Source organism: Balaenoptera physalus (genome assembly GCF_965194825.1).
Source record: "Balaenoptera physalus genome assembly, chromosome: 3".
Classification (NCBI taxonomy): Eukaryota; Metazoa; Chordata; class Mammalia; order Artiodactyla; family Balaenopteridae; genus Balaenoptera; species Balaenoptera physalus.
This window is the reverse complement of record NC_138890.1, coordinates 7,754,794-7,781,605: the sequence shown is the minus strand read 5'-3', so window position 1 is coordinate 7,781,605 and position 26,812 is coordinate 7,754,794. Positions and strand designations below refer to the sequence as shown.

At 42.9% G+C, this 26,812-nt stretch overlaps 1 protein-coding gene across 2 annotated transcripts in view; it reads right to left on the bottom strand.

Annotated features, from left to right (window-relative positions):
* The window catches only part of LOC309657454 (GTPase HRas-like), a 57,710-nt gene that overhangs the window by 1,764 nt on the left and 29,134 nt on the right, over nt 1-26,812 (bottom strand). Inside the window, exon 6 of one of the 2 annotated variants that reach the window (XM_082454962.1) lies at nt 20,648-22,523. The exons of the other annotated variant lie outside the window; for it this stretch is intronic. The gene's annotated coding sequence lies outside the window, so the exon portion shown is untranslated. Of the gene's footprint in view, nt 1-20,647; nt 22,524-26,812 lie in introns of those variants that run through there. 2 annotated transcript variants of the gene reach the window in all.

Sequence of the window (26,812 nt, the reverse complement as noted above, 5' to 3'; positions counted from 1 at the left end):
AGCCCGCGCACCGCAACGAAGAGTAGCCCCCACTCGCCACAGCTAGAGAAAGCCTGCTCAGCAAGGAAGACCCAAAGCAGCCAAAAAAATAAATAAAAATAATAAAGTTCCCTTTAAAAAAAAAAAAGAATTAGTGACAACATCGAATGCTGGCGAGGATGTGGAGAAACTGGAATACACTGGAATACTCGTGGAATAATACATTGCAGGTGGGGATGTAAAATGGTACAGCCACTCTGGAAAACAGTTTGGCAGCCTCAGAAGAAACTAAACAGACCACTGTCATATGACCCAGTAACTGTACTCTTAGGTCTTAATCCCAGAGAAATAAAAATGAATGTTCACGCAAAACCTGTGCATGAATAGTCATAGCAGCTTTATCTGCAATAGCCAAAAACTGGGATCAACCCAGGCATCCTTCACACAGGTGCCTGGGTAAACAGACTGTGATCCATCTGTACCGTGGACGACTCCTCAGCAATTACAGAGAATGAGCTATTGATTCATTGGACAACCTGAATGAAGTAATGTCAGGGAATTATGCAGTCACGCTGAGAGAGAGAGAAAGCCGTACTGTATGATTCCATTTATGTAACATTTTTGAAATGGCAACATTTTGGAGATGCAGGACAGATTAGCAGTTGCCAGAGGAGGTGTGTGTGCGGTTATAAAAAGGCAGCACTAGGATTCCTTATGGTATTGAAACTGTTTCATTTCTTGACTGTGGTGGTGGATGTGCAAACCCACACAGGTGGTACAATTGAATGGAACCTAAGACACACACAGGCACACACACAAATGAGTACAAGCAAACCTGAGGAAATCTGAATAAGATCAGTGAATTGTATCCGTGTCAATATCCTGTTATATCTCAATAAAGCTGGGGGGCAGGGGGGAGTAATGGGAAAAATATGTATTTCTCTCTCCAGGCTGTGATATTATACTATCATTTTGCGAAAGATTACCACTGGGGACTTGAACAGATATTTGCACACCCATGTTCATAGCAGCGTTATTTACAACAGCCAAGATGTGGAAGCAGCCCAAGTGTCCATCAATCGATGACTGGAAAAACAAAATGTAGCCCATCCATACAATGGAACATTATTCAGCATTAAAAAGGAAGGAATTCTGACACATGCTACAACATGGATAAACCTTGAGGACATTATGCTGAGTGAAATAAGCCAGACACAAAAGAACAAATACTGTACGATTCCACTTATATGAGGTATCAAGAACAGGCAAATTAATAGAGATAGAAAGTGAATAGAGGTTACCAGGGGCCGGGGGAGGGGAAGGGGGATGGGGAGTGAGTGTTTAATAGGGACAGAGTTTCAGTCTGGGAAGATGAAAAAGTTCTGGAGATGGATGGTGGTGATGTTTGCACAACACTGTGGTTGAACTTAATGCCACTAATCTGTACACTTAAAATGGTAAATTTTTGTTATGTGTATTTTACCACAATTTTTTTTAGGTTTTATTTTAAAATAGCTTTATTGAGGTATAATTGATATATAATAAACTACACATACTTAAAGGTACAATCTGACAAATTTTGACATATACTGTGAACTGCCAACATGAGATGATGAGCATATGCATCCCCCACAAAGTTTCCTCATGCCCTCTTATACTCCATCCCTCCTGCCTCTCCCCACTCCTCGCTGAATACCAGTCCTGTCCCAAGGCAACCGCTGATCTGTTCCTGTAGATTAGCTTGTATTCTCTAGAAATCTATATAAATGTAATCACTACCACAATTTTTTTAAATGGAAAAAAAATAGTTACCATTGGCGGGGACTGAGAAAGTGTAAAAGGAATCTCTCTGTACTAATTTTTCAACTGCACGTGAATCGACAATCTCAATAAAATTTTCCATTTAAAAATGTAAACCAACATGCAGATAACTAGTGGATCCTAATAGTATTGTATACTTTGGCTACTATAGGAGCCTCTCGTTTCTACTGCAGTGTGTCTCCTTCAAAGATTTTTTTAACATATGTGTGAAGATGTTAAATTTCCATGGGATAGAAATTCACATAAACATATTACCATGAGGTTAAACAAAGCAAAGTTGCAGATCCCTTGCACTCTCTCAGATGTATTTAAGCTTCCATCCAGGGGAGCCAGTGAGAAGCTTAGGATAACATTTACAAGGAAAACGGGCTCCATACAGAAATAGAGTCACAGATGTAGAAAACAAACTTATGGTTACCAAGGGGGAAAGGGGAGGGGAGGGATAAATTGGGAGATTGCAATTGACATATACACACTACTATAAAACATAACTAATAAGGACCTACTGTATAGCACAGGAAACTCTACTTAATACTCTGTAATGGCCTATATGGGAAAAGAATCTAAAGAAGAGTGGATTATATGTATATGTATAACTGATTCACTTTGCTGTACACGTGAAACTAACACAACATTGTAAATCAACTATACTCCAATAAAAATTAATTTAAAAAAAGATTCTTGTGTAATGGACTGGGTAGAAATTGTTATGCAATGAACTGAGCAAAAAATTTTATTTTGTTGTTGCTTGAAATATGAAACAAACAAACAAACAAAAAAAATGGGCTCTGTAGCCTGCCGTATTCGTTTGGGCTATTTGGTCTCTCCTGCTCTTGTGTGAGTGTGTGTGTGTGTGTGTGTGTGTGTGTGAAATCACACTCCTTGTGGCCTTTCTAGGTACTCACACAGCAGGAGCAGCAGTGAGATCTGGTTAGTGCACTCGGTACATGCAGCTTCCCCTCCTTCCCAACCCAATCAGGACAAGGGGACAGTCTAAACTCTAATTGCGTCACCCTCTGTCAATGTCTAGAGGAACAATGCACAATATTCTGCAGTCGGCAGAACTACCCCCAGTTCTACGCCACGAACTGTGTATCACATCTGCTTTTTAACTCCATATGACTTTCGGTGCTTATATGAATTTGATCAGATGAATAGATGAGCGTGAGAAGATGTGTCCGCTTATCGGTGATCTGGTAAGATATGTTGGGTCCCTTCTCTGTTGTAATCATATCAATACCTCAGTTACTAGAAGAAAATTAAAAAGAAAGCTGTCCTCCCTTCTGGAAACTACAATCACGTTGGGTAACAAGACAATTCAATAAAAATGACTTAATCCATTACTTGATTTATTTGCACGTACTGTGCACCTCCTCTGCCCTGATGGAGGTTAATTTGCATGTACTGTGCACCTCCTCTGCCCTGATGGAGGTTATGTTCTAGAGAAATAGACAAAGAACATCACCTGTGTGGTGAATCACTGAGGGGGCTCATTCAGAACACAAGCCTAGAGAATTTTCTGGAGGTTCTGAGACCCTCTTGGGTGGAGCTCCAGACTTTTTTTTAGTAAGATGTGCCCAAGGTGAGTCTTACCATTTGGAAAGTCTGTGAACAGCTGAGGAAGCAGTGATTTCAGTGGGGCAGATCCACAGACTCACCGGCTTGCTGATATGAAAGGCCAGGGTGCTTCCAATGAGTAATTCACAACTAGTGTGGCCACGTGATTAATTTAACATGACCATTTTTTAAACTCTAGATTTAAATGTGTGCTAGAAAACACATTTTTAGTGTGTTTATCAGAATCCTCTCGAGGGCCTATCAAGAGGCAGGCCTCTGGGTCCCCACCCACAGAGCATCTAATCAGCAGACCTGGGGCAGGGCCTGAGAACCCTCACTGCTAGCCCACTCCCAGGTAATGCTGGGCTTGGTGATGAAATCCTCGCACCAGCCCAGTGAGATTCAGGCTAGTGTCATCCTGGTGCCCTTTTCATGGTGAGGCAGCTGAGCCCAGAGGTTAAGATGCTTGTTGCAGCACTATTTACAATAGCCAGGACATGGAAGCAATCTAAATGTCCATCGACAGACGAATGGGTAAAGAAGATGTGGTACATATATACAATGGAATACTACTCAGCCATAAAAAAGAATGAAATAATGCCATTTGCAGCAACATGGATGTACCTTATTTTTTTTTAATTTAATTTTATTTTTTTATACAGCAGGTTCTTATTAGTCGTCCATTTTATACACATCAGTGTATACATGTCAATCCCAATCTCCCAATTCATCACACCACCACCCCCCACCGCTTTCCCCCCTTGGTGTCCATACATTTGTTCTCTACATCTGTGTCTCAATTTCTGCCCTGCAAACCAGTTCATCTGTACCATTTTTCTAGGTTCCACATATATGCGTTAATATACGATATTTGTTTTTCTCTTTCTGACTTACTTCACTCTGTATGACAGTCTCTAGATCCATCCACGTCTCTACAAATGACCCAATTTCGTTCCTTTTTATGGCTGAGTAATATTCCATTGTATATGTGTAACACATCTGCTTTATCCATTCGTCTGTCGATGGGCATTTAGGTTGCTTCCATGACCTGGCTATTGTAAATAGTGCTGCAGTGAACATTGGGGGTGCATGTGTCTTTTTGAATTATGGTTTTCTCTGGGTATATGCCCAGTAGTGGGATCACTGGGTCATATGGTAATTCTATTTTTAGTTTTTTAAGGAACCTCCATACTGTTCTACATAGTGGCTGTATCAATTTATATTCCCACCAACAGTGCAAGAGGGTTCCCTTTTCTCCACACCCTCTCCAGCATTTGTTGTTTATAGATTTTCTGATGATGCCCATTCTAACTGGTGTGAGGTGATACCTCATTGTAGTTTTGATTTGCATTTCTCTACTAATTAGTGATGTTGAGCAGCTTTTCATGTGCTTCTTGGCCATCTGTATGTCTTCTTTGGAGAAATGTCTATTTAGGTCTCCTGCCCATTTTTGGATTGGGTTGTTTGTTTCTTTAATATTGAGCTGCATGAGCTGTTTATATATTTTGGAGATTAATCCTTCATCTGTTGATTCATTTGCAAATATTTTCTCCCATTTTGAGGGTTGTCTTTTCGTCTTGTTTATGGTTTCCTTTGCTGTGCAAAAGCTTTTAAGTTTAATTAGGTCCCATTTGTTTATTTTTGTTTTTATTTCCATTACTCTAGGAGATGGATCAAAAAAGATCTTGCTGTGATTTATGTCAAAGAGTGTTCTTCCTGTGTTTTCCTCTAAGAGTTTTATAGTGTCTGGTCTTACATTTAGGTCTCTAATCCATTTTGAGTTTATTTTTGTGTATGGTGTTAGGGAGTGTTCTAATTTCATTCTTTTACATGTAGCTCTCTAGTTTTCCCAGCACCACTTATTGGAGAGACTGTCTTTTCTCCATTGTATATCCTTGCCTCCTTTGTCATAGATTAGCTGACCATAGGTGTGTGGGTTTATCTCTGGGCTTTCTATCTTGTTACATTGACCTATGTTTCTGTTTTTGTGCCAGTACCATATTCTCCTGATTACTGTAGCTTTGTAGTATAGTCTGAAGTCAGGGAGTCTGATTCCTCCAGCTCCATTTTTTTCCCTCAAGACTGCTTTGGCTTTTCGGGGTCTTTTGTGTCTCCATACAAATTTTAAGATTTTTTTGTTCTAGTTCCATAAAAAATGCCAGTGATAATTTGATAGGGCTTGCATTGAATCTGTAGATTGCTTTGGGTAGTATAGTCATTTTCACAATATTGATTCTTCCAATCGAAGAACATAGTATATCTCTCCATCTGTTGGTATCATCTTTAATTTGTTTCATCAGTGTCTTATAGTTTTCTGCATACAGCTCTTTTGTCTCCCTAGGTAGGTTTATTCCTAGGTATTTTATTCTTTTTGTTGCAGTGGTAAATGGGAGTGTTTCCTTAATTTCTCTTTCTGATTTTTCATCATTAGTGTATAGGAATGCAAGAGATTTCTATGCATTAATTTTGTATCCTGCAACTTTACCAAATTCATTGATTAGCTCTAGTAGTTTTCTGGTGGCATCTTTAGAATTCTCTACGTATAGTATCATGTCATCTGCAAACAGTGACAGTTTTACTTCTTGTTTTCCAATTTGTATTCCTTTTATTTCTTTTTCTTCTCTGATTGCCATGGCTAGGACTTCCAAAACTATGTTGAATAATAGTGGTGAGAGTGGACATCCTTGTCTTGTTCCTGATCTTAGAGGAAATGCTTTCAGTTTTTCACCATTGAGAATTATGTTTGCTGTGGGTTTGTCATATATGGCCTTTATTATGTTGAGGTAGGTTCCCTCTATGCCCACTTTCTTGAGAGATTTTATCATAAATTGGTGTTGAATTTTGTCAAAAGCTTTTTCTGCATCTATTGAGATGATCATATGGTTTTTATTCTTCAATTTGTTAATATGGTGTATCATATTGATTGATTTGCATATATTGAAGAATCCTTGCATCCCTGGGATAAATCCCACTTGACCATGGTGTATGATCCTTTTAATGTGTTGTTGGATTCTGTTTGCTAGTATTTTGTTGAGGATTTTTGCATCTATATTCATGAGTGATATTGGTCTGTAATTTTCTTTTTTTGTAGTATCTTTGTCTGGTTTTGGTATTAGGGTGATGGTGGCCTCACAGAATGAGTGTGGGAGTGTTCCTTCCTCTGCAATTTTTTGGAAGAGTTTGAGAAGGCTGGGTGTTAGATCTTCTCTAAATGTTTGATATAATTCACCTGTGAAGCCATCTGGACCTGGACTTTTGTTTGTTTGAAGATTTTTAATCACAGTTTCAATTTCATTACCTGTGATTGGTCTGTTCATATTTTCTATTTCTTCCTGGTTCAGTCTTGGGAGGTTATACCTTTCTAAGAATTTGTCCATTTCTTCCAGGTTGTCCATTTTATTGGCATAGAGTTGCTTGTAGTAGTCTCTTAGGATGCTTTATATTTCTGCGGTGTCTGTTGTAACTTCTCCTTTTTCATTTCTAATTTTATTGATTTGAGTCCTCTCCCTCTTTTTCTTGATGAGTCTGGCTAATGGTTTATCAATTTTGTTTATCTTCTTAAAGAACCAGGTTTTAGCAAACCAGGCTTTGCTATTGTTTTCTTTGTTTCTATTTCATTTATTTCTGCTCTGATCTTTATGATTTCTTTCCTTCTGCTAACTTTCGGTTTTGTTTGTTCTTCTTTCTCTAGTTCCTTTAGGTGTAAGGTTAGATTGTTTATTTGAGATTTTTCTTGTTTCTCGAGGTAGGCCTGTATAGCTATAAACTTCCCTCTTAGAACTGCTTTTGCTGCATCCCATAGGTTTTTTTTTTTTTTTTTTTGGATGTTCAGTACAGAACATTTTATTTTTCTTACCCATTTGAGAGTAAGTTGCTGAACAGATGCCCTATTACCCATGGATTCTTTATTGTGTGTTACCTACAAACAAGAACATTTTCCTGTGTAACCACAATACATCCATCACATCAAGAAATTAACAGTGATACTTAACCATGATACTACCATTTTAATTCTTAGGCTCCTTTTACATTTTACACATTTTCCCCACAATATCCTTTATAACAAAAAAATTCAGTCCAGAATCACAAGTTTGGTTGTGCTTTCCCCAGCCTCCTTCAGTCTGGAAGAGATTCTCAGTCTTCCCTGACCGCCCTGACACTTTAGAAAATTACAAACCAGCTACTTTGTAATGTGTCCCTCACTTTGACTTCATTGGATGTTTCCTCTTGATTAGATTCAGATTGTGATCCCATAGGTTTTGGATCGTCGTGTTTTCATTGTCATTTGTCTCTAGGTATTTTTTGATTTCCTCTTTGATTTCTTCAGTGATCACTTGGTTATTTAGTAACGTATTGTTTAGCCTCCATGTGTTTGTGTTTTTTACGTTTTTTTCCCTGTAATTGATTTCTAATCTCATAGCGTTGTGGTCAGAAAAGATGCTTGATATGACTTCAATTTTCTTAAATTTACTGAGGCTTGATTTGTGACCCAAGATGTGATCTATCCTGGAGAATGTCCCGTGCGCACTTGAGAAGAAAGTGTAATCTGCTGTTTTTGGACGGAATGTCCTATAAATATCAATTAAATCTATCTGGTCTATTGTGTCATTTAAAGCTTGTGTTTCCTTATTAATTTTCTGTTTGGATGATTTGTCCATTGGTGTAAGTGAGGTTTTAAAGTCCCCCACTGTTATTGCGTCACTGTCGATTTCCTCTTTTATAGCTGTTAGCAGTTGCCTTATGTATTGAGGTGCTCCTATGTTGGGTGCATATATATTTATAATTGTTATATCGTCTTCTTGGATTGATCCCTTGATCATTATGTAGTGTCCTTCCTTGTCTCTTGTAACAGTCTTTATTTTAAAGTCTATTTTATCTGATATGAGTGTTGCTACTCCATCTTTCTTTGGATTTCCATTTTCATGGAATATCTTTTTCCATTCCCTCACTTTCAGTCTGTATGTGTCCCTAGGTCTGAAGTCGGTCTCTTGTAGACAGCATATATATGTGTCTTGTTTTTGTATCCATTCAGCAAGCCTGTGTCTTTCATTTGGAGCATTTAATCCATTCATGTTTAAGGTAATTATCGATATGTATATTCCTATTACCATTTTCTTAATTGTTTTGGGTTTGTTTTTGTAGGTCCTTTTCTTCTCTTGTGTTTCCCACTTAGCATTTGTTGTAGAGCTGGTTTGGTGATGCTGAATTCTCTTAGCTTTTGCTTGCCTGTAAAGCTTTTGATTTCTCCATCAAATCTAAATGAGATCCTTGCTGGGTAGAGTAATCTTGGTTGTAGGTTCTTCCCTTTCATCACTTTAAGTATATCACGCCACTCCCTTCTGGCTTGTAGAGTTTCTGCTGAGAAATCAGCTGTTAACCTTATGGGAGTTCCCTTGTATGTTATTCGTCATTTTTCCCTTGCTGCTTTCAATAATTTTTCTTTGTCTTTAATTTTTGCCAATTTGATTACTGTGTGTCTCGGTGTGTTTCTCCTTGGGTTTCTCCTGTATGGGATTCTCTGCGCTTCCTGGACTTGGGTGGCTATTTCCTTTCCCATGTTAGGGAATTTTTCAACTATAATCTCTTCAGATATTTTCTCGGGTCCTTTCTCTCTCTCTTCTCCTTCTGGGACCCCTATAATGCGAATGTTGTTGCGTTTAATGTTGTCCCAGAGGTCTCTTAGGCTGTCTTCATTTCTTTTCATTCTTTTTTCTTTATTCTGTTCCACAGCAGTGAATTCCACCATTCTGTCTTCTAGGCCACTTATCCGTTCTTCTGCCTCAGTTATTCTGCTATTGATTCCTTCTAGTGTAGTTTTCATTTCAGTTATTGTATTGTTCATCTCTGTTTGTTTGTCCTTTAATTCTTCTAGGTCTTTGTTAAACATTTCTTGCATCTTCTTGATCTTTGCCTCCATTCATTTTCTGAGGTCCTGGAATCATCTTCACTATCATTATTCTGAATTATTTTTCTGGAAAGTTGCCTATCTCCACTTAATTTCGTTGTTTATCTGGGGTTTTATCTTGTTCCTTCATCTGGTACATAGCCCTCTGCCTTTTCATCTTCTCTGTCTTTCTGTGAATGTGGTTTTTGTTCCACAGGCTGCAGGATTGTAGTTCTTCTTGCTTCTGCTGTCTGCCCTCTGGTGGATGAGGCTATCTAAGAGGCTTGTGGAAGTTTCCTGATGGGAGGGACTGGTGGTGGGTAGAGCTGGCTGTTGCTCTGGTGGGCAGAGCTCAGTAAAACTTTAAACCGCTTGTCTGCTGATGTGTGGGGCTGGGTCCCCTCCCTGTTGGTTGTTTGGCCTGAGGCGACCCAACACTGGAGCCTACCCGGGCTCTTTGGTGGGACTAATGGCAGACTCTGGGAGGGCTCACGCCAAGGAGTACTTCCCAGAACTTCTGCTGCCAGTGTCCTTGTCCTCACGGTGAGACAGAGCCACCCCCTGCCTGTGCAGGAGACCCTCCAACACTAGCAGGTAGGTCTGGTTCTGTCTCTATGGGGTCACTGCTCCTTCCCCTGGGCACACTACTTTGTGTGTGCCCTCCAAGAATGGAGTCTCTGTTTCCCCCAGTCCTGTCGAAGTCCTGCAATCAAATCCCGCTAGCCTTCAAAGTCTGATTCTCTAGGAATTCCTCCTCCCGTTGCCGGACGCCCAGGTTCGGAAGCCTGACGTGGGGCTCAGAACCTTCACTGCAGTGTGTGGACTTCTGTGGTATAAGTGTTCTCCAGTTTGTGGGTCACCCACCCAGCAGTTATGGGATTTGATTTTATTGTGATTGCGCCCCTCCTACCGTCTCATTGTGGCTTCTCCTTTGTCTTTGGATGTGGGGTATCTTTTCTGGTGAGTTCCAGTGTCTTCCTGTCGATGATTGTTCAGCAGTTAGTTGTGATTCCAGTGTTCTCACAAGAGGGAGTGAGAGCACGTCCTTCTACTCCACCATCTTGAACCAGTCTGGATGGACCTTATTATACTAAGTGAAGTAAGTCATACAGAGAAAGACAAATTATCATGTGATATCACTTATATGTGGAATCTAAGAAAGTGATACAAGTGAACTTATTTACAAAACAGAAACAGACTCACAGATAGAGAAAACAAACTTATGGTTACCAAAGGGGAAAGGTGAGGGGAAGGGATAAATTAGGAGGTTGGGATTGACATATACACTACTATCTATAAAATAATCAACAAAGACCTATTGTATAGCACAGGGAACTCAATACTCTGTAATAACCTATATGGGAAAAGAATCTGAAAAAAGAATAGATGTTATGTATATGTATAATGGAATCACTTTGCTGTACACCTGAAACTAACACAACATTGTAAATCAACTATACTCCAGTAAAAAATAAAAATTCAAAAAGAACAAAAGCTTGTTGTGGGTCAAACGTCTGGGTAGGGGGTGGGGGTTTGGGGAGGTGGGAGGTGGCTGGCCCTCTCTAAGCACAGCTCTGGGCGGGTCCCTAGGGGGAGCTGTGATCCAGGAAGGCAGACGCTTACACCCTTTGGGACTGAGTGCATGTATAAATACTACCTGTTTACTTTAAATAAACCCTTGAGCGGCTCAGAACGAGGCCCTGACTTTGTAAAGTGGCCCACAAGGCCCTGCCTACCCACCCGCCCCTTCCCCCTGCAAATCTTCCTCTACCTGCTTGGAAATAGCAGCCGTGCACCCCAACTGCAGGTCCCATTTTGTCCTTTTCTAGTCTCCCAGCCTTTGCCCACGATTCCTCAGCTTGAATGCTCTCTCTCTGCCTCTCTCCTTGGCTTCCCTACACAAGGACTTGGCTTAGATTTAACTTCTGTCCCTGCCTGAGACTGGTTAGACACCCTTCCTCAGTTGGGAGGAATAGGGACACTTAGGAGGGAATCCTTTTTCAGAGGTGTTGAAAGGATGAGCTTAGCAAGCCAAAGGGTGTATGCTAAAGGTAGCTGCCGTTAAAGTACCAGAAATTAATGTTAGCAACAATAGCTAACAACACTTGCATAGCACTTCCTGGGCGCCAGCTGCTATTCTAAACTGTGAATATGTAAATTAAAATGTAGTAGAAGTGCAAATTGGTACAACCATTTTGGAAGACCATTTGGCAGTTTCTTACAAAACTAATCATACTCTTATCATCCAGCAATTGTGCTCTTAGGTATTTACCCAAATGCATTAAAAACTTAGGTCCATGCAGAAATCTGCACATGAATGTTTCTAGCTGCTTTATTCGTAATTGCCAAAACTTGGAAGCAACTAAGATGTCCCTCGATAAACGAAAGGATGAACAAACTGTGGTAAATCCAGACAATGGAATATTAGCACTAAAGAATAATAAGATCAAGCCACAAAAAGTCATGGGGGAAACTTAAGTGTGTATTTCTGAGTGAAAGAAGCCAATGTGTAATGGCTACATACTGTGTGGTTCTAACTATGTGACATTCTGGAAAAGGCAAAACCGGAGACAGTAAAAGGAGACCTCCCCCCTCCCTGGGGTTTGCGGGGAAGGGTGGGAGGAAGAGGGAGAACACAAAGGACTCTTAGGGCAGTGAAACCATTCTGTGTGATGCAGTAATGATGGATACATGTCATTAGACATTTGTCCAAACCTGCAGACTGTGCAGCATAGGGTGATCCCTAATATGAACTGTGTACCCCGGGTGATGATGATGCGTCAGTGTAGGTGCAGCAATTGCAACAAATATACCACTCTGGTGGGGGACGTCGACAGTGGGGGAGGCTATGCATGTGGCGGGGAGGACCAGGGCTATAGGGGGCATCTCTGTACTTTCTGCTCAATTTTGCTGTGAACCTAAAACTGCCCTAAAAAATAAAGCCTATTAAAAAAGTAGAATATACAACAACATGAGTGAACCCTAATGTAAACCATGGACTTTAGTTAATAGTAATGTATCCATATTGATTCAGTTGTAAACCAATTTCAATGGTAACAAATGTTTCACATTAATGCAAGATGTTAATAATTAGGGAAACTGGAAACTATGGGGCCGGAGGGCTGGTGGGGAGAGGAGATACATGGGAACTCCGTACTATTTGCTCAATTTTTTGTAAACCTAAAACTGCTCTAAAAAATAAAGTCTGTTCATTTAAAAACTGTATGTCCGTATCCATATATGTACATGACCTTCACCACACCCTTTGCTGCATCTCCTACCATTGCCCCCACGTGGTAGTTGGAACTGAGGCACAGAGAGGGTTAATAATCTACCCAAGGTCACCACTGTCCTGGCAGAGCTGGCCTAGTCACAGCCAGGCAGGTGGACTCTGGTGGTCGTGCCCTTAACCACTGCTGCCAATGATGGGCGCAAAGGAAAATGCAGAGCTAGAGACAGGGGTGAGAGTTGGCTGCCTGCAGGTGATACACAGAGCCATAGAGGGGAGGGGAACCCTAGGTGACCATTGTCACCTGTGCTCAGTTGTCTGTGACAAACAGTGCCTGGGTTGATTTATTTAGAAGATCTCATCTCACCTCTGTAGTCAGGGTTCCCCTGGAGAAACAGAACCAATAGGATGTGTACATGGATAGAAAGAGATTTGCTGTGGACTGAATTGTGTTCCCCAAAATTCATATGTTGAAACTCTTACCCCTAATGTGACTGTATTTGGAGATGGGCCTGTAAGGAGGTAATTAAGTTTAAATGCAGTCATAAGGGTGGGGCTCTGACATGATAGGATTAGTCTCCTTATAAGAACAGACACCAGAGAACAATCTTAACCTGTCTCTCTGCGTCTCCATCTCCATCTCTATCTCTGCCATGTGAGCATACAGCAAGAAGGTGGCTGTCTATAAGCCAGGAAGAGAGCCCTCACTAGAAACTCAGTTGTCTGGCACCTCGATCTTGGGACTTCCCAGCATCCAGGACTGTGAAAAGAAGTTTTTTTCTGGGAATTCTCTGGCGGCACTTTCACTGCTGGGGGCCCAGGTTCAGTCCCTGGTCAGGGAACTAAAATCCCACAAGCTGTGTGGCGCAGCCAAAAAAAAAAAGAAAAAGAAAAAGAGGCCACCTAGTTTATGGTGAGTTGGTATGACAGCATGAGCAGACTCATTCAAGATTGATTTTAAGGAAGTGGCTCAGGTGATTAAGAAGACTGGAAAGTTCGGAATCTGCAGGGTGGGCCGGCAGGCTGGGGACCCAGGAAGAGCTGATACTGCAGTTCCAGCCCAGAGGCTGTCTGCTGGCAGAATTCCCTCTTGCTTGGGGGTGGTGGGGGGGAGTCAGTCTTTTGTTCTGTTCAGGCCTTCAGCTGATTAGAAAAGGCCCACTTGCGTTGTGAAGAGCAATCTGCTTTGCTCAGAGTCTATTGATTTCAATGTGAATGTCATCCAAAAACACCCTCACAGGAACATCCAGAATAGCGTTTGACCAAATGTCTGCGCACCACAGCCCTGCCGAGCTGACACATACAATTACCCATCACATCACCAAAATAGACTAGGAACATTGTGGGCACCAGGACATAGTTTGCCAGACACCTTTGGTGTGGACCTACAGACAGATTCAATCACCATCCTCAGAGCTGGCAGAGCAGCTCTGTTTTCTCTACTTTGCCAGGGTGGAGCTGGCCACAGGGAGTGCAAACTGAAAACATCTACAATGTAGCATTTCACCCCCTTCTGTGGAAGAAAATAAGCAGGAGGTGTGTGTTGGGGTTTGGCCCATGTCAGGGCCTTTTTCTCAAGGGTCTGTTAGAAGATGGTGTCAGGCAGGGGTTCTCGACCTCAGCATCACTGCAGGCTGTCTTGTGCACTGCAGGGACTGTAGGGCGTTGAGCAGCGACCCTGGCATCCAACCATCACTGGTCAGTACCGAAGGCCAGAGCCCAGGCACCCTCCCGGGTGCCGCCTTGGGGCTCAGGCCTTTGTCTGATCTTCCCTGTAGAAGCTCCCTCGTGGCAGGGGGCCCAGTGTCCTGGGTTCCTGGTCTTTCTCTTCTTTTTGCTACTTCTCCGTGACTGAGCACCACGCAGCTGACTGTCCCGCTGTCTGGCGGCCTCTCCAATGATGGTTGGCTTTGTGTGGGCCAGTGACAGGGAGATGGGGCGGGGCTTGCATCCCTCTCCTGTGGGTCCACTCTCCTCCATGTCCACTCTCTAGAACCACCCAGGTCCCCACCATCAGGAGCCCATCAAGGGTAGGAAAGGGAGGCAGCAGGCTCAGCACCAGCAGGTCCCTCCAGCCTCCAGTCGCGGAGGATCCTTCAGAAACATCTGTCTCCTTCCCTCCCGTCCCGTGGGCGCGAGTTCTAGGCTTGGAGCCCCACCACTGACAGATGTCTGTACACTGATTTGGGGACAGAGGCTGGGCCAACCTGGGGGTTGGGGTTGTCTCTACACGGTGGATGTGCAGAACTTAGTCTATGAGACAAATTCAGTTATGAAAATTCAGTGGCTAGTACTTAATGCTGATCTACTATTATAAAGTACTCTCTATTTTTATGACTTCAGAGACTGCTATGTAATCAAGGACACCCTTCCTCCAATCCAACATCCAGTTCCAACCCCAGAGAGGAGGAAGATTGGCATATTTGTCTGTTCTGTAAGTTTACAGTGTCCAGAATCCTGTTTAAGGTTTTAGGATGCCCTCAATACTTTCTGAAATAAAAATTTTCCTAACTAAAAAAATCCCCCCTCAGGGTTCTGACCACCAAAAAATGTCTCCAGACATGACCAGATGTCCCTGGGAAGTAAAATCGCCCCCCACTGAGAAGCACTGATTTAGGGACCTGATTTAGGGTAGCTTCTAAGCATTCTTTTACCTTCTCCTGTTCATAAGAGGATCACGGCCGAAACGATTGTCCCCCAGCCCTGGGGTCTGTGTAGACACACACACGTGGCCAGGGGAGCCTGCAGCGGGGCGTGGATGTGACAAAACCAGGTGGCCGTCCTGCCCGGCCCCCTTCCATCCACCTCCTCTTTCCCTCTCGTGTGCCGTCTCCTCCCTTTCTTCCACTGACCTCATTCTGCAGTGCAAATTAAGCCTGGGAGTGGCATCCGTGAGACTGTGGCAGAACAGGTTGTCCAACTGTGAACTGAAGAAGCGAAACCCATCTCTGCCCAAGCTGGTGTTCCTCCAACATGGCCCACGCATGAGCTCTTGTCACCAGGCGACCCTGGGAAAGGCACGGTGGGGTGGGCCTCAGGGGCGCTGCTTCTCCCGGAGGAGGGTTTCACTGTCCTGGGTTCATCTGGCTCTTACTTCTCCCTGGGGCTGCTTACCAGGTCTTTTAATGACTTTATAAACCCGAGACACACTTCCATGAAGGCAGAAGCAGCCTCTTAAAACTCAGGAGTGGGACTTCCCTGGTGGTCCAGTGGCTAAGACTCTGCCCTCCCAATGCAGGCGGCCCAGGTCCGATCCCTGGTCTGGGAACTAGATCCCACATGCCACAACTAAGAGTTCACATGCCGCAACTAAAGATCCCACATGCCGCAACTAAAAAAAACAAAAATGGTTCTGATGAACCCAGGGGCAAGACAGGAATAAAGATGCAGATGTAGAGAATGGACTTGAGGACATGGCCAGGGGGAGGGTAAGCTGGGATGAAGTGGGAGATTAGCATTGACATATGTACACTACCAAATGTAAAACAGATAGCTAGTGGGAAGCAGCTGCATAGCACAGGGAGATCAGCTTGGTGCTTTGGGACCACCTAGAGGGGTGGGATAGGGAGGGTGGGAGGGAGGCCCAAGAGGGAGGGGATATGGGGATATATGTGTATGTATAGCTGATTCACTTTGTTATAAAGCAGAAACTAACACAACATTGTAAAGCAGATATACTCCAATAAAGATGTTAAAAAAAAAAAAGATCCTGCATCCCACAACGAAGAACCCGCACGCATCAACAAAGACCCTGCGTGCCACAACTAAGACCCAGCGCAGCCAAATAAATAAATGATATTAAAAAAAAAAACCCAAACAACTCAGGAGTAACTACCACCTCGCACTATTGGGATGGCTACTATCAAAAAAATAATAATAACAAGTGTTGGAGAGGATGCTGAGAAATTGGAACCCTTGTGCACTGTTGGTGGGAATGTAAAATGGTGCAGATGCTGTGGAAAACAGTATGGAGATCCCTTTAAAAATTAGAAATAGAACTGCCATGTGATCCAGCAATCCCACTTCCAGGTATACATCCAAAAGAATTGAAAGCAGGCACTCAAACAGATATTTGTACACCCATGGTCAAAGCAGCATTATTCATAATAGCCAAGAGGTGGAAGCAACCCTAACATCCATCCTCAGATGTACGTGGTCCATCATACAATGGAATATTATTCAGCCTTTAAAAGGAAGGACATTCTGACACCTGCTACACCATGGATGACATTATAAGTGCAAAAGGACAAATGCCATATGATTCCACATGGTATATGAGGTCCCTAAAGTATAGTCAAATGCAGAGAGTCAGGAAGTACAATGGTGGGGTTCAGGGGTTGAGGGAAGGGGTAGGGAGTGAGTTTAATGGGGACAGACTTTCAGTTTTGCAAGACAAAGAGAGCTCTGGAGATGGATAGTGGTGATGGCTGCACAACAATGTGAATGTGCTTAATGCCACAGACTGTACCCTGAAAAATGGTTCAGATGGTCAATTTTCTGTTATGCATACTTTACCTCAACTTTTTAAAAACCTCGTAAGTCGTAATAAATCCAAGTCATCCAGCTAACCTCTGATGAGCACAGCCCAGATCCTCAGGTGCTGGCTGAGTGACAGTGTGAGAAGAAGCCTCAGCCCAGGATAATTAAGACTTGATTCTGCTGGCTTATCCAGGCACCCTGGGGAACCCTGGAGATGGTTTTCATCTGATGGAGATCATGACCGCTGTGTTTATGGAGGGCACGTGCAGGCCTCCATCATGATGCTCATTGTCTGCGCTTCTGAGATCGGTGCTGAGGCTCACAGGACAGGATGGAATTACAAAAGTGCCAGCCGGGCCCTGAGTCAGCATGCACATGCGGTAATTACTGCCGGGAGACCTCGCTGGTGAGAGCCAGGGGAAGGAAAGCTGCCCCTTCAGTGGCTCCAAGGCTGGTTTTCCTTTTAACAGTCATCTGCTGGTCCCTTGGATGTGCTGTTATCAAACATCTTGAAGTGGCCTGCTGTGCTCTACCAGACTCCCCTACATCCTGGACTTAGATTTAGATTTTTTTCTCCTTATTTAAAATTTCCCGAAGAATAAAGTGGAAGAAGCCATGGATTATATTTCTAGGGCAAGGTAAAGACAGCATTTCTTGCAATCAGAGCTTCTGGAATCTTCTTAGGCTAGAAGGACTAGCCTCAGTGGCTGCACTGACCTCAGCTGAAGTCCCGACCATGGCCCTCAAGGCCCCCTGCCCTCGCCTCTGCCAGTCCCCACCACTCACTCACTCCAGCCACACCGGCCTCCTCACTGCTCCTCCAGCCTGCCAGGTGCAGTCCTGCCACAGGGCCTTTGCACCTGCAGTCTTTCTGCCTGGAGCATTCTTTCCCCAGATATCTGCATCACTCCTCCCTCAGCTCCTTTATTTATTTTTATTTTTGGCCGCTCTGCATGGCATGCGAGATCTTAGTTCCCCAACCAGGGACTGAACTCATGCCCCCTACAGTGGAAGTGTGGAGTCTTAACCACTGGACCGCCAGGGAAGTCCCTCCCTCAGCTCCCTTAGACCTTTGCTCCAGTCTCAACAACTCCTATCACCCTATTCAGTATTGCAACTCCTCCGTCAGCACTCAGCTCTCCCAGCCGCCCTTCTCCATAGCACTTACCACTTTCTAACACACTCTCTGATTTCCTTATTTACTATGTCAATCATGTATTGACTATGCCAACAGCCTCTGTCCTTCGTGCCCCCCCGCCGAACAGAGTCTTTGTGTTGTTCACCAATGTATCCCGTGTGTCTGTAATAGTGCCTGGTGTGTAATAGGTGCTCAGCAAACACTAGTCAACTAAATGAATTCACCTGAACCACCAATAGGACCCTTTGGTTTAGAATTTGAAAGGTGTTCACTGAGACGAGTGACCAAAATGTGACTGATTTTTAATTATTTTTAAGTTAATACTTTACATTTAAAAAACACTAATAGGGAATTCCCTGGCAGTCCAGTGGTTAGGACTCTGCGCTTTCACTGCCAAGGGCCTGGGTTTGATCCCTGGTCAGGGAACTAGGATCCCACAAGCTGCACGCTGGGACCCAAGAAAAGCAAATTTAAATTAAATTAAATTAAAAATAAAAACCAGTAATAACAACCTTGTTTGTCCATCCAAAGCAGCTCCATCCCTCCGGGTGCTCAGGCCAAAACTCTCAGAGTCAGCCTCACTGCCTGGCTTTCTCTCACATCCCCCACATCCAATTCATCTGGTATTTGTAATTGATTCTACATTCAAATTGTGTCCCGTGATATTGTGATTTATAATAAGGACTATATATTTGGTCTTCCTCCCCGTTCCTGGCACAGAGCTCCTAAAACCCTTGGAATTTCCTAGGTGATAAGAGCAATAAAGGTGTCTTGATAGTCCTAACAAGCGCTTTTCAACACACCTGAGTTTATGTTAATGAGGCAACTGTTGGAAAGCACCTGAGGATGGGAGCTGGTTGACAGGAGAACCAACCCTGTCTGGAACATTCAGTTCCAAAGCCCCACCCCAGCCTCCAGGGAGGGGAGAGGGGCTGGAGGTCGAATCGATCACCACTGACCAACGATTTCCTCAATCATGCCTATGTGATGAAGCCTCCATAAAAACCCAAAAGGATGGGGTCCAGAGAGCTTCCAAGTCGGTGAACCAGACGCATCCATGTGCTGAGCCCCAAACTCCACGGGGACAGAAGCTCCTGCGTTCAGGACCTCGCCCAGTGTACCTCTTCATCTGGCTGTCAATTTGGTTCCTTTCATAGCCTTTGTAGGGAACCGGTAATATAGTAAGTAAAATGTTTCTCTGAGTTCTGTGAGCCGCTCTAGCAAATTAATCGAACCCAAGGAGGGGTCGTGGGTAACCTCTGATTTATAGCCAGTTGGTCAGAAGCACAGGTGACAACCTGAACTTGCGATTGGCATCAAAGAGACTGGGAGCCAGTCTCGTGGGACAGAGCCCTTAACCTGTGGGTCTGATGCTATCTCCAGGTGGGGAGTGGGGAGCAAAATATGGATCTTATTCTCAAAAAATGTGGTTATAGGACTTCCCTGGTGGTCCAGTGGTTAAGACTCCACACTCCCAATGCAGGGAGCCTGGGTTCGATCCCTGGTCAGGGAACTAGGTCCCACATGCTGCAACTAAATATCCCGCGTGCAGCAACAAAGACTCTGCGTGTCTCAACTAAGACCTGCCTCAGCCAAATAAATAAATAAATAAATATTTAAAAAAAAAAAAAAAAAGACTCCACACTGCCAGTGCAGGAGGTGAGGGTTTGATCCCTGGTTGGGGAACTAAGATCCCGCGTGCCGCATGGCACGGCCAAAAAAGATAATATTAAGGGCTTCCCTGGTGGCGCAGTGGTTGAGAATCTGCCTGCCAATGCAGGGGACACGGGTTAAAGCCCTGGTTTGGGAAGATCCCACATGCCGCGGAGGAACTAGGCCCGTGAGCCACAACTACTGAGCCTGCGCGTCTGGAGCCCGTGCTCCGCAACAAGAGAGGCCGCGATAGTGAGAGGCCCACGCACTGCGATGAAGAGTGGCCCCCTCTTGCCGCAACTAGAGAAAGCCCTCGCACAGAAACGAAGACCCAACACAACCAAAAATAAATAAATAAGCCTACACCTTTAAAATAATAATAATAATAATAATATTAAAATGGCACACTAGGGAAAATACCCATCAAACACCAAAGAAGACCGTAATGGAGGGATTAAGAACTAAAAACATATAGGTCATATAGAAAAAAGTAGCCCAATGCATCTCACAGGAAATGTTTCTCCAGCATTGACCATGGCATTGACACTGGAGATTTAACATCGAGAAGTTTCTCTTGTCCTCAGGGATACATTATCCTCCAGACACACCCATCTGCAACAATACACAGAGATTATTGCCAGCCTGGAAAGTATCCCCAAGTCTCAGTGTTCAGAGCTTTTACTGGGGTTTCTTAGGTAGGAATCATTGATTGAATACTTACATGATCAAATTACTGCCCACATGGCTGAATCTCCAGCCCCCGTCCCCACCTCCCCCCGCTGGAGGTCAGGCTGATATCGCATGACTCCAACCCTATCCATCTAATTACATGGTTGGTGTTTCTGGCATGGACCCACCACGAGTCATCGAGTTAGCTTAAACTGTCCAGTGTGTTCCGTCTTAACACCATATACAAAAATAAACGCAAAATGGATTAAAAACCTAAATGTAAGACCAGATACTGTGAAACTCCTAAAGGAAAACATGGGCAGAACACTCTGACATAAATCACAGCAATATTTTTTTTGGATCCATCTCCTAGAGTAATGGAAATAAAAACAAAAATGAACAAATGGGACCTAATTAAACTTAAAAGCTTTTGCACAGCAAAGGAAACCATAAACAAGAAGAAAAGACAACTGTCAGAATGGGAGAAAATATTTGCAAACGAAGCAACTGACAAGGGATTAATCTCCAAAATATACAAACAGCTCATAAAGCTCAATATCAAAAAAACAAACAACCCAGTCAAAAAATGGGCAGAAGACCTAAATAGACATTTCTCCAAAGAAGACATACAGATGGCCAAGAGGCACATGAAAAGATGCTCAACATCACTGATTATTAGAGAAATGCAAATCAAAACTGCAATGAGGTATCACCTTACACTGGTCAGAATGGCTATCATCAAAAAATCTACAGACAATAAATGCTGGAGAGGGTGTGGAGAAAAGGGAACCCTCATACACTGTTGGTGGGAATGTAAATTGACACAGCCACTATGGAAAACAGTATGGAGGTTCCTTAAAAAATTAAAAATAGAGCTACCATATGACCCAGCAATCCCACTACTGGGCATATACCCTGAGAAAACCATAATTCAAAAAAACACACACACCCCAATGTTCATTGCAGCTCTATTTACAATAGCCAGGACATGGAAGCAACCTAAATATCCATCAACAGAGAAATGTATAAAGAAGATGTAGTACATGTATACAATGGAATATTACTCAGCCATAAAAAGGAATGAAATTGGGTCATTTGTAGTGATGTGGATGGATCTAGAGAGTGTCATACAGAGTGAAGTAAGTCAGAAAAAGAAAAGTAAATATTGTATAGTAACGCACATATGTGGAATCTAGAAAAATGGTATAGATAATCTTATTTGCAAAGCAGAAATAGAGACACAGATGTAGAGAACAAATGTATGGATACCAGGGGGGAAAGTGGTGGGGTGGAAGGAATTGGGAGACTGGGATTGATACATATACATTATTGATACTATGTATAAAATAGACAACTGATGGGAACATACTGTATAGCACAGGGAACTGTACCTAATGCACTGTGGTAACCTAAATGGGAGGGAAGTCCAAAAGGGAGGGTATATCTGTATGTGTAGGGCTGATTCATTTTGTTGTGCAGTGGAGGCTAACACAACATTGTAAAGCAACCATACTCCAATAAAAATTAAAAAAAAAAAAAAGCTTTTGCACAGCAAAGGAATCCATAAACAAAATGAAAAGACAACCTACAGACTGGGAGAGAATATTTGCAAATGATGCTACCGACAAGGGATTGATTTCCAAAATATACAAACAACTCATGCAGCTCTATATCAAAAAAACAAACAATCCAATCAAAAAATGGGCAGAAGATCTAAATAGACATTTCTCCAAAAAAGATATACAGATGACCAACAGGCACATGGAAAGATGCTCAGTATCACTAATTATTAGAGAAATGCAAATCAAAACTACAGTGAGGTATCATCTCACACCAGTTAGAATGGGCATCATCAGAAAATCTACAAACAACAAATGCTGGAGAGGGTGTGGAGAAAAGGGAACCCTCTTGCACTGTTGGTGGGAATATAAATTGATACAGCCACTATGTAGAACAGTATGGAGGTTCCTTAAAAAACTAAAAATAAGAGTTACCTTGTGATCCTGCAATCCCACTCCTGGGCATATATCTGGAGCAAACTCTAATTCGAAAAGATACATGCACCCCAGTGTTCATGGCAGCACTATTCACAATAGCCAAGATGTGGAAGCAACCTAAATGTTCATCAACAGATGAATGAATAAAGCTGTGGTATATATATACAGTGGAACATTACTCAATCATAAAAAAGAATGCAATAATGCCATTTGCAGCAACATGGATGGACCTAGATATTATATTAAGTGAAGACAGAGAAAGACAAATATCATATGATATCACTTATATGTGGAATCTTAAAAAATGATACAAAAGAACTTATTTACAAAACAGAAATAGACTTACAGATATAGAAAAAAAACTTATGATTACCAAAGGGGATACCAGGATGGGAGGAGATAAATTAGGAGTTTGGGATTAACATATATACACTACTATATATAAAACAGATAAACAACAAGGACCTACTGTATAGCACAGGGAACTATACTCAATATATTGTAATAACTTATAATGGAAAAGAATCTGAAAAAGATTATATATATCTATAACTGAGTCACTTTGATGTACACTTGAAACTAACAGCCAAAAAAGTGTGTTCCAAGGGGCTTTCCAAGAATAGCCAATACATCCTATCACTTGAAGAATCCCAAGGGTTTAGAGGTTACCTCCCAGGAGCTAGGACAGAAGCCAGACCTCTCTTTGGGTAATTCTTCACTATACAGTGTTACACTTCAATTTAAAGTTTATCAAAATAATAACTCCGGACTTCTCTGGTGGTCCAGTGGTTAAGACTTAACGCTTCCACTACAGGGGGCGTGGGTTCGATCCCTGGTCAGGGAAGATCTCTCATGCCGCCTGGCGTGGCCAAAACAAACAAACAAAAAACCCCAAACTCCACATGTAGTCCAATTGTAATAAAACTGTAGAATATCTAAAACAAAGAGATGACTTTCAGATCAGCCAAAATAAGAACAATTATACAGAGTGCTGACATTGCAGAAGCAGCATTGGAAACCAGAAGACAAGGAATCATAACTTCAATAAGTAAACAAATTTTGGATTCTGAAAAACCAAAGTCAACTTTGCACTGAAAACAACTTTCAAGAACATAGTAAAAGGGACTTCCCTGGTGGTCCAGTGGTTAAGACTCCACACTGCCAAAGCAGGGGGCCCGGGTTCAATCCCTAGTCATGGAACTGTAGCCTGCACGCTGCAACTAAAGAGCCCATGTAGCCAAATGAATAAATATTAAAAAAAAAAAAGAACATAGTAAAAGGCAGACATTTTCATTCAAATAAAAAGAGAGAGTTTGCTACTAGCTGACCTCCATAAAGGACGTTCTGGACTTCTCTGGCGGTCCAGTGGTTTAGATTCCGCACTTGCACTGCAGGGGGCGCAGGTTAGATATCTGGTCGGGGAAACTAGGATCCCTCATGCTGCGGGGCGCAGCCAAAAATAAATTTTAAAAAAATAATAATTTTAAAAAATAAAATGGTAGGGCTTCCCTGGTGGCGCAGTGGTTGAGAATCCGCCTGCCAATGCAGGGCACACGGGTTCGAGCCCCGGTCTGGGAAGATCCCACATGCCGCGGGGCGGCTGGGCCCGTGAGCCACAATTACTGAGCCTGCGCGTCTGGAGCCTGTGCTCCGCAACAAGAGAGGCCATGATAGTGAGAGGCCCGCGCACCGCGATGAAGATGAAGAGTGGCCCCCGCTTGCCGCAACTGGAGAAAGCCCTCGCACAGAAACGAAGACCCAACACAGCCATAAATAAATAAATAAATAAATTAATTAATTAATAAATTAAAAAAAAAAAAAAAAAAAACTGAGAACAGCTTATGTGAAGATATAAGCTGTCTTTATTTTAAAAAAAAATGGTATAAAAAATTATAAATTTTTTTTTAAAAAAGGATATTCTTCAAGCAGAACAAAAAGTGATCCGAGGGGGAAGGACTGAGACCCAAAAAGGAATGTTGAGCAAAAAAAAAGTGGTAACTGTGGATAAATCTAAACACATGTTGAATTGGTAACACTAGTAATAATGCAATGTATTTTTGAAGTTGAAAATAAACAGTTTAGAACTATTTTTTAAATTAGTATGGTGGCCAGAGTTGAGCAGACATTTCTCCAGCATAGAAGACAGACCAGGTCCTTGATGTCTATGTGTCAGGTCTGGGGATGTGACATGAGAAACCTGAATGTACAAATCCCTCTACAATCTCCCTGCGGTAAGTGCTCCGAAGGCAGAGTGTACAGCAAGAAGCCAGAGCCTGAAAAGCTGTCCTTGGCTAGAAAGATGCTGCAGGTGACACCCAAAGAAGGAGCTGGCCTTAAGGCAAAGGGTGGGACCGGTGGGACCAGTGGGACCTGGGGAGAGAGAGCCGGCCTCTCAGCACAGCTGGCTTCTGCGTACATGGAGAGTTTGAGCTTCCAGGGGATCGCGTGTCAGAAGTGGTTTTGCAGCTGCCATCGGCCCTCCCCAGCAGCTGAACCTGTGTGTCCAGGTGCACTGGGCCCAGACCAGGTGTGTGTATTTTCGGTTTTTGAAGAAGAAAGAAGTCACGCTACAGCACAGAAGATGGATGAGAACCAACTTGAGCATCCCTGTCATCTCTGAAAACAAGTGGCTGCCGGTTATATAAGCTTAGATACGTTTCTGTCACCTTGAAATCATTTCCAATGTAAAAATATTTCCTCAACAACACTAATCATGAGGGAAATGCAAATCTAAACCACAGTGAGATACTGCCTGACACGCATTAAGATGCGGAGAGGGCTTCCCTGGTGGCGCAGTGGATAAGAATCCACCTGCCAGTGCCGGGGACACGGGTTCGATCCCTGGTCCGGGAAGATTCCACATGCCGCAGAGCAACTAAGCCCGTGCACCACAACTACTGAGCCTGCGCTCTAGAGCCTGCGAGCCACAACTACTGAGCCCGCGTGCCACAACTACTGAAGCCCACGCGCCTAGAGCCCGTGCTCAGCAACAAGAGAAGCCACCGCAATGAGAAGTCCACGCACCGCAAAGAAGAGCGGTCCCCGCTCGCCGCAACTAGAGAAAGCCTGCGAGCAGCAACAAAGATCCAACACAGCCAAAAATAAATATTTAAAAAATACGCTCTTTAAAAAAAATAAAACGTAAAAAATTTTTTTAAATTAAAAAAAATTTGTTCCACAGCAATTTCCAGACTAGGGTACTGGTGAGATATTTTCTTTTTCTTCCTTTTTTTTTTTTTTTGGCCACACCACGCAGCATGCGGGATCTTAGTTCCCCAACCAGGGATGGAACCCATGCCCCCTTTAGTGGCAGCGCGGGGTCTTAACCATTGGACTGCCAGGGAAATCCCAAGATATTATTACTAACTTAAGGTTTCACACCTGCACGTTTCCTGTGTTCTCCATTTAACCACCTGACCACTTAAAATCAAAGTGATTTTCCTCTCATTGGACATGGCAGCGCACCAACTTGTAAGTCCCCCACAGCAATGGAAGAGTGGCCTTTATGCCACCATGAGGATTGCAGGGGGAAGCCACCAGGTTGAGGTTTTTTTTTTTTAATATTTATTTGTTATTTATTTATTTGGTTGCACCGGGTCTTAGTTGCAGCAGGCGGGCCCCTTAGTTGCGGCTCACGGGCTCCTCAGTTGTGGCATGTGAACTCTTAGTTGCAGCATGCATGCGGGATCTAGTTCCCTGACCAGGGATCGAACCCGGGTCCCCTGCATTGGGAGCGTGGAGTCTTATCCACTGCACCACCAGGGAAGTCCCCAGGTTGAGTATTTAATCCATCTTCACTGTGAACGAAAGACACCTCCTTCCTCCGGCTGCGCTCGGAGACCCCCGCAGGTAAACCTGTTTTGGAAGTGACATGGCTGTGTGGCTGGAATGTTCTGTCCCTGCCTTCGCTCTTCTTTAATTAAGTCCCTGACCCATGCCTCCATCTACCTATGCCATGATTTAAATTAAAAAAAAAAAATTCTATGGTTTGTACACTTGTGCTTTCTTCATTCTGATTTTATGATAGTGAGACCTATCAGGAATCTACTCAAAACAACTAGTCTAGCAACATTACTAGGATTAGAAGCTGATCTCGTATCTCATGCCTTCTGTATGCATAGAAGTCATAGTATAATGGATAAAGGCACTTCACAGGAGACTTGGCTCTGTTTACTAGCCATGGGACCTTGGGCAAGTCATATAACCTCTATACATTATCTTCCTCATCTGTAGGGCTCTATTGGGTTAAAATACGAATACTGTACTAGGAAATCTCTTGTACATATTATAATAGTTTAGTATTTAGTATACTGATTAATATTCAAAGCCCTTTGTTACCATGAAAAATTAAACATCATAGAGTGTATTGTGGTTATTAAACTAAAGAATGTATATAATACACTTTA